Below are 15,060 nucleotides of genomic sequence, written 5' to 3' on the forward strand. Positions count from 1 at the left end.
TGTGGAAAGCAGAGGTCTGTCGGAGGAAGACTGGTTCCGTTTACAGGGGCCCATACGCGCTGTACATTCCTCACAAACGGACGTGTTACGTGCATAGCGTTACATGTGAGTCGAATTTCTCTGTCCTAGATTTTGAATAATTTTGGTTGAACTACCAACAGTAGCTTTTGGTTTGGCTTTTAATCAGATTTACGACATTTAGAAACAAAAAGATGTCTTCTGATGACCTAGAGTGCGGAAACATCAAGCTTCGTCATGAGTTTGATCGCATGCCAAGCTATACGTCTCCAAGTCACTTCTCAGATTTGACGATCAGGAGATTGGATGAATCTGTGGGTTTAACAACATCTATAATAGCTTGATCGCAAAAAAGAAGTGGTTCAAGGATATTAGGTCAGGCACTACATCTTAGTTCAGCAGAGATGAAAGAGGAAGTCGAGTTTGTAATGTACTTCAGGACTGAAAGATGAAGATCGGAACGTAGGGTGGCAATAGGCATTGCATATTCACGGTCTCAGCATCGACTGTCGCTGAAGTCATCGACAAAGATCATCGATCTACACGTTCCTTCATTAGGTGATGCATTGTATGTGCTCGCATATCATCACTGCACACTGCCATTCATACGATCCCAAAGTAAGTGACGTCTTTCTGAAATCGAAGAGACCTGTCTCTCTCTATGTTTTTGAGTAGTTTATCGTCAAATAATCCAGAGGAATGTTTTTCGTGTGTCTTAAGATTACCATGGTATTTTATATACTTATTCAATGCAGATGGGTTTGTTAATTGAGGAGAATAAGGCGAGGTTCTGGAATGGCTTATAGACACGAAACATTCTTTCACGGGTTTCACACTCGAATACGATGCAACAAAAATAAGTTGAGGGTGTAACTGAGTGAACGAACACCGGTAAGAGCGCAAATAGAGGTGAGACAAAAGTCCATAAAAAAACTTTTGAGTTCACAGGAGAAGATCGCGTGTCCAAAGAAATAAGATGGAACTGAGTGACAGACTAAAGTAAACTAACTGTATTCATAGAGAACTGTATTCATAGAGAAGTAGTAACATAGAAAGAAAAAGAACAGCAGCGATAGAAAAGGACTGTACACCAAGAACGGAGAAAAGAAGGAGTTAGTGCATCTTTGTGGGTGTATTAAGACTACATCACAGAAAGCAAGACAAGTACATTCTGCGGAACTGATTTTGCAGCAGTTATTGACTAATTCATATTCATATGGCGGATTTTTTATTTGCAAATAATATCTCGTCCGAACCTTTAGCTCATTGTTTCGATTTAGTAACAGTAAATTTTTGTTTTGTAAAATTCTTTTGCGCACTTACCCTGCAGAAGAACAGAGCTCTGATTGGCGATCTACAAGTGACTGTTTATGTCGTGTGATACCTGAGAGGAAATGCACTAACTCATCCCATCATATTTGTAATGGCGTTGCCTCTATTAGTACGCATTAATGGACAAAAACCAAAAACCAAAAGAAAAAAATCCCTCATTTTTGAAGCGACGCGTTTATAGGCTTTAATTGTGTTCTTCCAGGAGAAAGATTATGAAATGGAGGAAAAAGTCAACGATATTTTCATGTTCAGGATGCGATCAGAGAGTACAGAATCTTCTTTCAATTGGTGGCTTTTACGCTACCGATATTGAAATACTGCACTTGTTGTCTTTGTATAGAACTTGAGATTTGCCTCTGATTCATTTTATGAATCACTATTAGTCCAGCTGCACGACTTTTTTTGACGTACGTCACTAATTCAGTATTCTATATTCCAAACAACTCATTTCATCGATGCAATATGTATTCCAGCAGTTGTTGAGTCAGAGGTGGATGGTTTGCGATATAAGCGCTTTCTGTTCATCATGATCGTTTAATAACGCAAGAAACTCTTGCTTAAGTGTAACAATAGAATAGTTTTCTTTGCTGAATATGTTCGAGTCTCTTAAAGCACTACTTGGTTACGATATCAGGAGGATCATAGCAAGAGGCGCAGATCTGTTCATATTCAAAAAATCTTAAATTCTCTGTAGATCTAATGCCGTGATCTGAACATTTGCCGATTTCCTCCCTCCCTCTCTCTCTGTCTGTCTCTCTCTCTCTTTGTGTGAGCAATAACGTATGACTGTGTTCCTTTTTGTGTAGACCTTTGACATTTTAGGTAAATTCTCAGCTTTTCTTTCAGTAAACAACACTGTAAAAAGCAAGTTCAATGGTTGCAACGTCACTAGAGTTGGGACACGGTTTTCCTCTGCTTAGACTCTGACTCTCAAAAGTGACATCGCATTTAGTCTACACGCTACAGGTATCGAAAGGGACAACTGAGAAATGGTTTAAAAAGGAACAACTAATGTCATTCGATATAAATTAAGCACTGAAGATATAAACGAATTAACGTAAGCAAGAATACGTGTTTCACTGTCGCCTTCTCGCTGCCACAAAATATACATTGTGTGACTACACACGTTACTGTTTTTCAAGGATAGAGGGGTTCGTTTGCAGAGAAATCTGTCTCACATATTCTTGACTCTGAACAGTCGATATATATTTTCAGATCAAAATAAGAGTTAACAAGAAGTAACCCAAAAAGAAACGAAGACAAAGAATTTTAAAAATATGGTATACTGCAAACAACCCAGCTGTGATAGTCAAGTTCGATTAAATTAATGGCATTTTAGATGTATGCCTTGCTCCGAAACGCATTTCCAATTCCAGTCTATCTAGAATTCCTAATACGTTTGTTGTCCGAGAATTTTGAATTTTTTGCTTCAATATTTTGCCTCGGTTTAAGCAGAAAAACTCTTTATTTGTCAAAGACTGAGCCATTCATTATTCTTCCACACTAAATACAAAAAATACTGAAACACACTACAAAACGAAATTTACCGATGGTGCTGGTTTTGCTGGCTTTCTTACTTTACACATAAGTTAGGAGCATTTAATAAGAGGAACTAATTCCGAGACAGACGGACAAATCAGTGTCGTTGGTCCGCACGCCTCAACTATTCTTCGCAGTTTACGGAGTGCACCGTATAAGTTATTTTCAACTCATAATAAAGCTATGGCTACTGATTTGTTGTAGGAATCCACTTGCAGAGATTATTTGAGCACGTTTGACCGTTTGATATTCTTTTCATCGAAAACTCACAGGGGATACAGACTGGCGGTCTTGGAAGTAGTATTTGATTTGTAATTATGTATTTTCTGTTTATATTACGTTATCACAAGCCAGTAATTTTGATCGTATGAAAGGTGTAAGTTGCGATCGAAAGTAGTATGTTGCAAATGTCATCATGAATATTTTGCAGAAGTGTATCCACTTCGGCATGGAGAAATCGAAAGAAAATTAGGAACTAAATGTCATTTGTCCCGTAACGGTTCTCTCAGTACTCTAATAAATTGGAAGGCTACGAGCATGATCACGCCTTCATAAAGAACCTTAAACTGGTGTTGAAGATGTCAGTGCACGAAAATAATCCTATATTGTCGGCTATTGTCGGTTTCGGGACGAAACCGTCGAGTGCGGCACCGACTCAAACACTTCTTTACAATGTGAACTTGTAGAACAGCACAATGACAGCTCCGCATGGAAGAATATCGGGATTTGTGGTTCTTCCTACTTCTCATCTGCAATAGTTATAAGCACTGTGTCACCTAATTTCTGATTTGTCATGAAATCAAAATATATCTGACGCATTTTAACAAGCCGAAAGCGGCCCCATCTAGGTAAAACATGGTACTTCATCGATCGGCAGTCCAATACAGGTTGGCTTCACCTATCTGATCGCTCGCTCTTGTGCCACGCAGTGATGGTACACACACGGCTGGCTGCCACTAGCGAATGCCAACTCCACGAAGTCTCCCTGTCCTCGGTTCAGCATAGTAGCATTCTGCTCGTGGCTGGGGCATGCGCAGACTGCTCTTGAGACGGGCTCGCGATCTTCTACTTCGAAGCAAGGTTTCTGGGTAAATCATCTGGATGCCAAACGTGTTATTACGACTTTGTAACACCTTCTACAGCCAACAGAAGTACGGAAGATTCGACGAAATATTTCTGCGCGTAGCCGCGTGGCGTCATGATGTAAATTAAAACCAACAATGTTGTTGCAAAATGGCTCTGAGCACTATGGGACTTAACATCTGTGGTCATCAGTCCCCTAGAACTTAGAACTACTTAAACCTAACTAACGTAAGGACATCACACACATCCATGCCGAGGCAGGATTCGAACCTGCGACCGTAGCAGTCGCGCGGTTCCGGACTGCGCGCCTAGAACCGCTAGACCACCGCGGCCGGCAATGGTGTTGCACACAAACTACTTGCGACCTATGCAACTGTGAATGTCCTACTTTCAACTTGTGACAGGGACGACATAGCATTCCTAGCGTTTGACTGGATACGGATGGAGAGTGAAGAAAATGGAAAACTTCATTACAGGAAGATTAAAATTTTAGCTGTGACTGGCGAATAAGGGAATTGCTGCTATCACGGACCGACGCTTACGCAGATCTCAGTACCACCTAGAAGCTGTCATCATATTCCTCGGAGGATTAGAATGTTGTGTTTGTTTCATCACAATTTGGCGAATCCAGCCGTCCAGTTGGCTGACAATGTCTAGCAATTAGGAGTTAACAATTGGCGTCCCCATTTATGTTTCCATTAAGTTTTGCTATCCACGATTTCTCTAGCCCGTTTACAAATTGACAGTGACTTTCCGTCACGGCTCTTGTGATATATCAAAATTCGGTGTCACTCTACCTATTCGGTCAACCTGTCCTTATTACAACCAATTGATAGACTATTCTCAAAGATGTAACATTATTTTAATTACATATGACGTGGCTGGAATGTTGCCCCGTTTCTGTGCACAACCAGAGTAAGTTCACAACAGAGGGGTGGCGAATGATACGGTTTACGCGGTGAAGGTATTTGGAGACCTAAGGGAGAAAGTAAGTGACAAACTACAAGAGCTGTATCCACTTCGTAGCCAGGGAAGTAACTCAGCGTAGGGCTGTGGGTGTATTGCAGCTTAATATTCCCACTGTGGAAATATGCTGCCCCAAAGTTTGTAAATAGATGCAGTCCATCCAGAGTAGACCTCTGAAAAGAGCCCTGCATTCGCACTGTACGTTCCTAACGGCAGATCTATAGATCGTCGGAAACAGGGATAAGCCGAAAGAATTAAATCGTTAGCTATAGCCTAGGGAATTATGAATCACAAATTAAAGATTCAAAAGACGCAAATCTTTAATCGTAGATTAACGAAAGGAATACCTTATAGAACACAGGAAATGAATAAACAGAAAGATATCAATAATCAATACAAACCAAAAGGCAAGGACAGAAGACAGAAGTTTTCGATTGGCTCAGTCTTAACGCAAATTAAGAGGAGGGTGCAGGATGTCCTTGGCGTACTGTTGTGCCGTCAGAGTTCCCTCGAGCACAACCAGTCGTCACCTGAAGTCATATTCGATGGCTGTCCACACCCTGAAGCCAGTAGTAACTAAGCCGTGTATCTCCAAATCACTGGAAGTATGGAACATCTCGATCTCTCCCCGGTCGCTGCGATACTCGCCGACGAAGCCATCCGTGATTGTGCGAAACAGTGATTCATCGTGAACACAATACGACGCCATTCATGAGCAGCCAATGTCCTCCGATAACGGAACCACTCCAAACGCATCCATTCGTGTTGTGATGTTAAGGACAACCTACGCATGGGGCGGTAATTACCCAGCCCGGCTGCCGTTAGTCTACGACCAACAATGCGGAGTGACACGGGATGTCCATCCATGACTTGTTTTCCGACGGGGCGGGGGGGGGGGGGGGAAGGTGCAGATGTGAAGGAGTTATTATATACTTGGTGCACAGTAAGGCGATGCTCGCTTGTGATGATCGACCGGAAACTTGACGAAGAGTGTGACTACCTTTACTTTCTGGAGTCCCACGTCGGACCATTGTCAGATGAATCTGGATATTTCATGAGTCGATCAGCCGGCCAAATGGAGGCTCACATTGAGGCCTCTTTCAAACTCTGTCAGGCCCCCATAAAGCTGTCTCGCACGAGTAGGCGGCTTCTCCGTGTCTTTCATAGCGATCACCCAACGTTTTATGCTGGTCACGTCCCGTATATGTCCTGCCAGGCTTGCTAACAACAGTAAACACGAACAGCTCCAAGGGACCCTGGTAACCGTTCTACCTGCCATAGAGAATTGCAACTCTAGTCATTTACATACCTGCCAATGGTGTGTACGTGTACGAGCATACATTGACATCCAAACACGTCTTCTGGGTGCTTCAATTTTTTCGTCAGAGAATGTAGTTAATTAATCACCGAAGACCACTATAACGAAGTTCCATCCTTCTTTGTGGAGTACACCCTGCATACTGAAAGTAAAAGATTTAAATGTCATCATCTCCTAGAGGTCGAAGGGCTTATGGTAGTTGGGAAGGGAGAGAGGAGTCTAAGTTTGCAGGTGAACGTGACTGTGACGCTTCTGTTTAGATTTACTTCTCTTTTACGGACATAACAACCAATTCGTGTATGCGTCTTGCAGTTTTCTGTGAATGAAACTAACTTCTTGGCGAAGCAAACAAAAAAAAACTGATTGGACAACAGAGTATGGTAAACTTACCTTTTGATCTCTCTCTCTCTCTCTCTCTCTCTCTCTCTCTCTCTCTCTCTCTGGGTGTCTATTTTTCTCTCTCTCGGTATTTTCCATATGTCGGCCACGTCCATAGTCTAGTCTTTAAGAACTGATGAGTACTGATATGGAATCCTGTGTTCGATTCTCAGTGATCACTTTTTTCCAGGATGAGAGACGTCTGAGATTCGGGGTTGTGTGGACAAATTAGAAGTGACTTGGTAAAATAAGTAGCACTGAAGCTGACGAAAGACGACTAGACGAAGACTTACTACTGGCTGAATACTACAATTATTGTTACTGTTATTATTATGATTACTATTACTATCATTATTATTATTTCGGTTGCCCATTTAAAGAACGCACAGAACCATTAGTTAGCCTCGATCTTCTTGTACATCTTAATTTGTTCATGTCCATGCATCGAGCGAGATGGCGCAATGGTTAGCACACGCGTTGCGCATTTGGGAGGACGACTGTTCAAACCCGCGTCCGACCATCCCTATTTAGGTTTTTCGTGATTTCCCTAAATCGCTTCAGGGTTATGCCGGGATCGTTCCTTTGAAAGGGCACGGCCGAGTTCCTTCCCCATCCTTCCTTAATCCGATAGGACCGATCATCTCGCTGTCTGGTCCCCTCTCCGAAACCAACCAAACAACCATGCCCATGCGCAAATAGAACGTAGAGATTCTTTATTTGCTATCACCAGAGTAAACCACCAGATACCTGCATGTACTGGTGACCCATGTAATGAGAGTCGATGGGCAGGCAGTGATTCATTCGATCGGGTCTTATGCACACCAGCTAAAATCAACAACGCACTTACCATGATAGAAGCATATGCAACAGAGCAACTATACTTATTTATTTCGTTATGAGTCAGTAGAAATTGGCTAAGGTCGCTAACACACTTGCTGTTAACAATAATTTTGAAAGTGTATGCTTAAATAAGACACCCGAAGCAAATAAAGAAAATGGAAACTCCACTTTTTTTTTTAAAGAAATCTTTATTACAAACCATAATAATTATACAATATTAACCCACTTCCTTATCTCATTAGTGGGTCATGATAATTATACAACTGGTACTTATATTGCAGCTAGTTACAATTTTCAGGTGAGCTACAGTTAGAGTTACATACAATGGGCATTTAATGTCTAGTACCTAGGGCTTATATCTATTTCTTACAGCTAATTCCTATCTCCTGTGGCGTCACATGTGTGCCAGTGAGAGATATAAACCTGCTTTGATAGCCTTGCTCATCGAGCTAAACCCGAAGGGGGTGCCCCTGGCACCGGGCAGGCCACGATGTTGATTCGCTGCAGTTCCCTAGCATAACTTTCCTAAAAACTAAGTCCTACAAACTAACTTATCCTACGTCATATCCGGTGCATGTCCTTATCGGTAGCATTGACCCCCACTTCCCCTAATCCTGCACGTGGCGGATTCCAACTATGATGGAAAGTCGGCCAGCACACGCACAGGCGGTACGGGAATAGGGCTCTGGACGCAATCAGTGTTGGTTGTCTCAGTTATTCAGTTCGTGTCCCTCAAGTATTCTGTTAAAACATTCCGTGATACCTCGTTGGCCAATATATTTAGCATTTGGAAAGTGTCCGACCGACCGCCGTGTCATCCTGTTCCAATTGCCTAATTTTTATGCAGTATGGAGGTTCGCGGGATCAGCACACCGCAGTCGGTTCAGCAGACCTCGTGCCTCTGCTACTCAGTCAGATGCCTTCACCGGGCTGCAAGCACCCCTTTCCAGTCCTCCTACAAAGGAAATGTCCCTGGCAGCACCGGGTATTGGAGCTGAGTCCCCTGCAGGGTACTCACCGCTACCTCGAGGACTTCATTCTAGGCTAATGCTTTGTAATTTTTCTGCAGTGTGGCGTAGATATATTGAAGACAAAAACTAGAGTCCAGTAACTGTCGGCTGCGTAACGACATTACGTTGGGCGATTACCGGACCACGTAAGCAGACGAGGGCTGCAGTGTTGAGGCCAACCAGCCAGAGGCGGCGGCGGCGGCGTCGCCATTAATTTGGCGATCGGGGGCGGCGTCGACTGCACGGTCGGCGGCGGGCGTCGCACCTGGCTCCCCGCCCACAGCATTAACGGACACGCGTTATTGGGTTAAGCCTCCAAAGCCCCTCTAAATTAAGTGTTATAAAATATAGAGCAAGCGCCGGCAGCTCGGATAACCACGCCGCCCATAATGAGGGATGCTGATGGAAAATTGGAACGCGCCGCTAATTAAAACGTTCATTTCTGAGTGCAGGCCCGGCCTTGCCGTCCGTCGCTCGCCCGGCGCAAGTATTTAAACCTGGGCTGCGAGGTCGGCCGTAATTACCGCGATCGAAGCGACACTCTGCGAGCCGGCCGGCGCGAGCGAGCGCGCGCGCGCCTGCGTGCACGCTGATTTTTTTTATATTATTTATCCGAAACAAATTTCGTTGTTTTCGTTCGAGCGCGCTCGCGATCGTTTCACGTGTAACATTCAGGCCTTTCCACTCGATGCGTCTAAATAAAACACGAGCTTCCGTCCCCCAAGCAATTTCCAGGGAATTCCTGCTCGAAACCAACCTATAAACTACGGTGCTGACTGCCGAATACCTGAAATCAGTTGATTACGCTTGGTAGTCACCGCATTTGATCGAGGTTTTTGCGGTAGCATTCCTGCGTCAAAAAGTTTTCTTCGCCCCAGAAGTTCCACCCCTCATAAAACCCATCGGACTCAAACGTCTGCCCATTTCACCCCGCCTTGTTCCTCCTAGAGGCCGTGTTGGTACAAGAGGACTTCAAAATGTTGCACATATCGCCTCGCGCTAAGACCACTGCCCAACAAGATTGGTGGCACATTGTCGAAAGAGTGTACATGTTCCGGGTTGTCAGGAGACAAGCCTCCGTTGCGGTACCTATAACAGGTGCATCACAGTGCTTAAGAGAAACGGCGCGGCAGCTGGAAACGTAATCTAAATTTTATGTACGTGGGACAGTACGAGTCTTATGAACAAAACATCTAAATTGCACAACGGTTCTCCCTGAAATTCTGCCGGCATATGGACCATAGGCAATGTCGCGTCCAGCCGTAAGGAAATTGTGCCAGCAAGTTGATAGATGCCGGACAGACGTGGATGATGTTGATCTGGAGGAAAGGCCATCGATGTCGACCACAGATGACAATGTCCAGGCAATCGCAAATATTCCGAAGATGAGGACGTTTACACAACGGCTCTCCCGTGGCTATGGGGTGAATTTCAATGGGCGAAGAATTGAACAATTTATAGAACATTCCCACCGTTTTTTACGGAGACTTGGTGGCTATGCTGAAAAAATTATCATACAGTTGTGTCACATTGATGTGTAGTGCAGAAATCAATAAAAGTAATCTTCCTGAGGCTACAGTGAAATACAACAAATCATTTGCATAAATGAAAAGTTTATTCAAACCCCTTCATTTAGGTTTCAACGTCTTTAAAAATTTCTTCTTCAGAGGAATGAATGGTTTGTTCCTTCTGAAGGAGACTTTTTAAAGACGTCAAAACGCAGGTGGAGTATTTTAAATAAACTTTTCATTTCTGCAAGTGATTGGCTGTATTTCACTTTATCCCCACGATGATTTCTTTTTACAGTTGATGCACCCAACCACGTTCTAGATTTTAAATAAAAATGTTACTTGGGTTGCCCGAATAATGTCTCCTTGTAACAGACACTAGCGCTCAACTAATGCAGTGTTCTGCATCTGCTTCTACGTGACTACTTTTCGGCTCGCACGTTAAGTGTATGACGCAGGGTTCATAGGAGCACCTCCAGACTATTTATCAACCCGTCCACTCTTGATAAGCACGTGGGGAAAGTAAACACCTAAATCCTTCCGTCAGAACTCTGATTTGCTACGACTTATTACGATCGTCATTTTCCCCAATGTATGTGTGAGTTAAAAAAATATTTTCGTACTCGGAGGAGAAAGTTGCTGATTGAAATTTCTTGAAAATATCTCTCCACAATGAAAAACGCCTTGGTTTTAATGAATCCCAGTCCAACTCGCTTATCATATCCGTGAAACTGTCTCCTCTATTTAGCGATAATGCAAACCTAGCTGCCCACCTTTGAACTTCATCGATGACCTCTGTCAGTTATAACTGGTAAGGATCCCGTACAAGACAGCGTTCGATACAGTTTCGCAGCGTGGCCTACTGAACAAGATACGAGTGTTTGGAATATCAGACCAGCCCTGTACCTACACTAACGAGTTTCCTGTGAACAGGACAGAAAATATCATTCTTAGCATCGCGTATACGTATCTCTGGACATATCCAAATGAAGTGGTATAGGACCGTTCGTCTTCACAATATTTGTAAATGGTCTCATGAATAGCACCTGGATAAACAAGGGTCTCAGAGAAAGTGGTGCGTGTACAGAGAAGTTACGACTCTAGGAAATTCTAGCAGAATTCGGAAGACCTTCGGGATATCGATATTTGGTGCAGGGACTGGCAATAGACTATCAACATAAACAATAGAACTTATTGCTCATTGACAGGTGTAGAGACCAACAATAATGATAGAATCAGATCACGTTTTGGCCTCTCCGTATCTTTTCATTTCAAATAATATTATCATACAATAAGAGCACACCACTACCCAACCGTGGTTTTTCAGTTCAACACAACTAACAAGACACATTTCTCCCAATCCGGACACACTACGGCCTCCTTGCGTTTCCAGCTTTAGATATCTGATGAACATTAATGACTGCAGAAATGCAATTACGACATACTCAACATCACAAGCCATTCTCATGCCGTACTGCAGATTCATTGTAACGGAAACAATCTTCCGCCCTTCACCGCGGCTCACAGCTGCCGTATCTCTTGGATCTCCATAGCTGTTGCCACAGCCATACGATATCCGTATTACAGGTAGCCACACTCCATCCAGTTGCGGCCTGCCTCCCGGATTGCACAGCACAGTACTGCTTTTCCAGTCCACATGCTTCTGTCGGCATCAAGAAACTGCAGCTCTTCCAGTGCAACACCCTCAGCTGACAGAGGTCCACTTCGTAGCCATCCACTTCGACAGTAAGGACAAGAACGCACAAAGGGCTAACCCAGGACGCCACCGAACACAAGGCTTGTCCACCACTGCCCACAGCCGCCCAGGCGCTGGCTCTAGTTGTAGTCGTCGGTTCCGCTTCTTAGTACGGATTCTGAAGTCCAGTTGCTACCTGATGCCCGCAGCCATCATTCAGCCGTCTAACCAGGATCCGCTGTTCGGCGGCTAACAAATGCAGCAACTCTGGGAGGTAAATAGGACCCGATGGCACGCCCTGCATGGCACGGAACCACACGCAAGGTCCTTTCCGCAGCTGCTGCACACGGGACCCGGAGCTATCTTCAGAATATTGTTGCCTACGCGTCGTACCCCTAGATCGGAGATGACCTCCGTAAACTCACTTCAAACTTGTCAGCGAGTCTCGTGACGTCATCTCCGAATTCGGTCTCTCCGTTTGCCAGTAGACTCGATTCGTGATTCTCCGCCGCAGCCCTCTTTTCAAAATGGTTCAAATGCCTCTGAGCACTATGGGACTTAACATCTGAGGTCATCAGTCCCCTAGAACTTAGAACTACTTAAACTAGCTAACCTAAGGACATCACACACGCCCTCTGGTCTAAGAGTATCGCAACAACCCGCAGTCTTCAAGAACTGCAGCGTAACGTGTCGGATGAGACTGCAACAATTCCAGCAGTCCAGCTTCGATCCGCCTTCAGTAACTTGCTGATCAAGGCCCAAAAGTGCCAGAAGATGAATGGTGGTAACATTCAACATCTACTGTAGTCAGGTTACTACTGTATTTCCCTTCCTCTGCTGTGTTTCTCTGTATCCTGGAAATCTGTTCTCCAGGTCACTTTTATTTACCGTACCCTGTAATACAGCAAGTGAATAAGTAAACAAATATGAATAGTATATGATCGGTTTTCGTGTTTCTCTTCAGTTGTTCCATGAAACTTTGATTTCGTATTAGTCTGCTTAATGACATAGCATTCGACAGTTTTCAAAGTTAAATAAAGGACAAAAACGTAAGTTGGTGGTTGTTATTACTGTTGTAATCTTCAGTCCGAGATCTGATTTGATGCACCTCTCAAAGCTATCTAATCCTGCCCAATGCTCTTCACCCCAGCGTAACTACTGAAACTTATAATATATCCATTTGAACCTACTCACAGCACTAAAACCTTTGTCTCACTACAATTCAACACCCCCACTCCTCCCCAGTACTTTCTTCTCTCATAAAATTGACGACCCCTTGACCTCCCAGGATATGTAATATCAACAAACATCTGCTTTTAGTCAGGTAGTGCCATATAATTCTTTTCTTCCCACTTCCACTCAAGTACCTCCTCATTAGTTATCCGATCTTCCAAGCCGGCCGAAGTGGCCGTGCGGTTCAAGGCGCTGCAGTCTGGAACCGCAAGACCGCTACGGTCGCAGGTTCGAATCCTGCCTCGGGCATGGATGTTTGTGATGTCCTTAGGTTAGTTAGGTTTAACTAGTTCTAAGTTCTAGGGGACTAATGACCTCAGCAGTTGAGTCCCATAGTGCTCAGAGCCATTTGAACCGATCTTCCAATCTAATCTTCAGCACAGTTCCTTAGCACCAAATTAACATTCCACGGAAGTATCTTCAGAAGAGAGTTACTAATACTTAAATTTATATTCAGTCTTAGCACATTTCTCTTTTCCAGAAATATTTTTCTTTCTAGTGCTACTCTGTACGTCCTCGCTACTCTGGCCACCCTCAGTTATTTCGCTGGCCAAATAACAAAACTCATCGGCTACTTTTAGTTTCTCAGTTTCTCATCTGTTTCTGTTTTAATGTGACCACATACGCTTTTGCTGATGCTCGTTTTATAACTCTTTAAATGTTTTAGATTACCACAGTTTTGACTATCGCTAGGTGAGGTACCAAGTCTATAAGCAAGCAGACTATAATGATTATGTGAAAAGTTGTCGTGTTTCTCTTTAGTTGTGCCCTGACGTTTGCGAACGGGTCAATTGTTCAGTTCATACCATCTCACATTTGGATTGCACGTTCATTTGTTTAGCGGGACCACAATCACCCGTTTATGAAGGTAAGATATGAAAAAAATATGAAAGACAAAATTTGATGGTGGTGTTTAACGAGAAATACAGCGGCCCAGCCCTTCCTAAGAAGATTCGAGTTCGCGTGATGCGAAAATTGAGTTCTGAGACGGGGCTCACTGGAAACGAATCCGCCGCAGGCGTTCACGTGTAGCATTTACCAACGAGAAGCGCATTACTCGGTGGCCTCGCAGCGCTTCTTCGTCGCCCTTTCAGGAGGTCACTCGATTACCGCGACCCCATCACGGCGCAGGCGTTTTTACACCAGTAACTACGTTTGCAGGCAGCGCCGGCTAATACATCGTAATATGGACAAAACAGAAAAAACACACACACTCTCTCTCTCTCACGCACACAGGCACGACAAAAAATGCACAGCCGTCGCGTTAGGCTAATAATGATGTATTTGGAATAACACGCATCTCTCAAAAATCTGAAATAATGCGATTACGCAAAACGCTGTTCCTACTCTCAGTGCCAAATCTATGCATCGCTGTAATGGTATTCAAATTGGCATGATTGCGAGCGCTGTGGACTAGTATTAAATCAGTGCGACACATGCTAATAATCCGGCCCGAGGGGTGGGCGAACAGCGCTCGCCTCTCTCCAGGGACGCCGCTTCGACTCCCGGACGCAGTGCGTACCACCGCCAATTGCCCAGATCCATTGCTGTGTTAATGGTGGCTCGTTTCCTATCAGAGCTCTGCCGTTCGAGAACAACACGCTACGTAGCAAACTGCGAACTCACCAACACTCAGAACAATCCCATCCCTAGTTCTCCACTTAGTCTTGATTTCCAGCCACTGCTCTGAATAGCATTACGCTTACCTCCAACCAGAATAAACGAAAGGCAACAGTGATGCACTCTTTATCAAGGACGCCTTGATTGTTCACAAAATTTCGTCTAAAATTACTTTTTTTCAAATTTATTAACGTTCGGAACATGCCCAAGCAGCCAGCTCAACACAGGAAATGTTAATTTACAATTGGTTTTGACAGTTCATGTTAGGCATATTTTAGTCGTACCCTGGTACGAGGTGAGATAGGATTAACAAAGGACTGATTCGACATGAAACAAGATGTACAATCAGAATATACTAAAACGAGTATACAAGACAAAGACGGAACACATAGTGGCAGTATACCATAAAAGTGCTATATGTAAAGCGATAAAAATGATAAATTGCTGTTCGCAGACATTTGCGATTGTCCCAGATCAGTCCATATGAATGATTGTATGTCTAAATTAACGATAACATGT

At 43.8% G+C, this 15,060-nt stretch overlaps 1 protein-coding gene across 1 annotated transcript in view; it reads left to right on the forward strand.

The window, feature by feature from the left end:
• LOC126456593 (segmentation protein Runt-like) overlaps window positions 1-15,060 on the forward strand; it is a 127,923-nt gene that overhangs the window by 19,807 nt on the left and 93,056 nt on the right. The gene's annotated exons all lie outside the window — the stretch shown is intronic.

The sequence above is a fragment of the Schistocerca serialis genome, chromosome 2 (assembly GCF_023864345.2).
Source record: "Schistocerca serialis cubense isolate TAMUIC-IGC-003099 chromosome 2, iqSchSeri2.2, whole genome shotgun sequence".
In the NCBI taxonomy this organism is placed as follows: Eukaryota; Metazoa; Arthropoda; class Insecta; order Orthoptera; family Acrididae; genus Schistocerca; species Schistocerca serialis.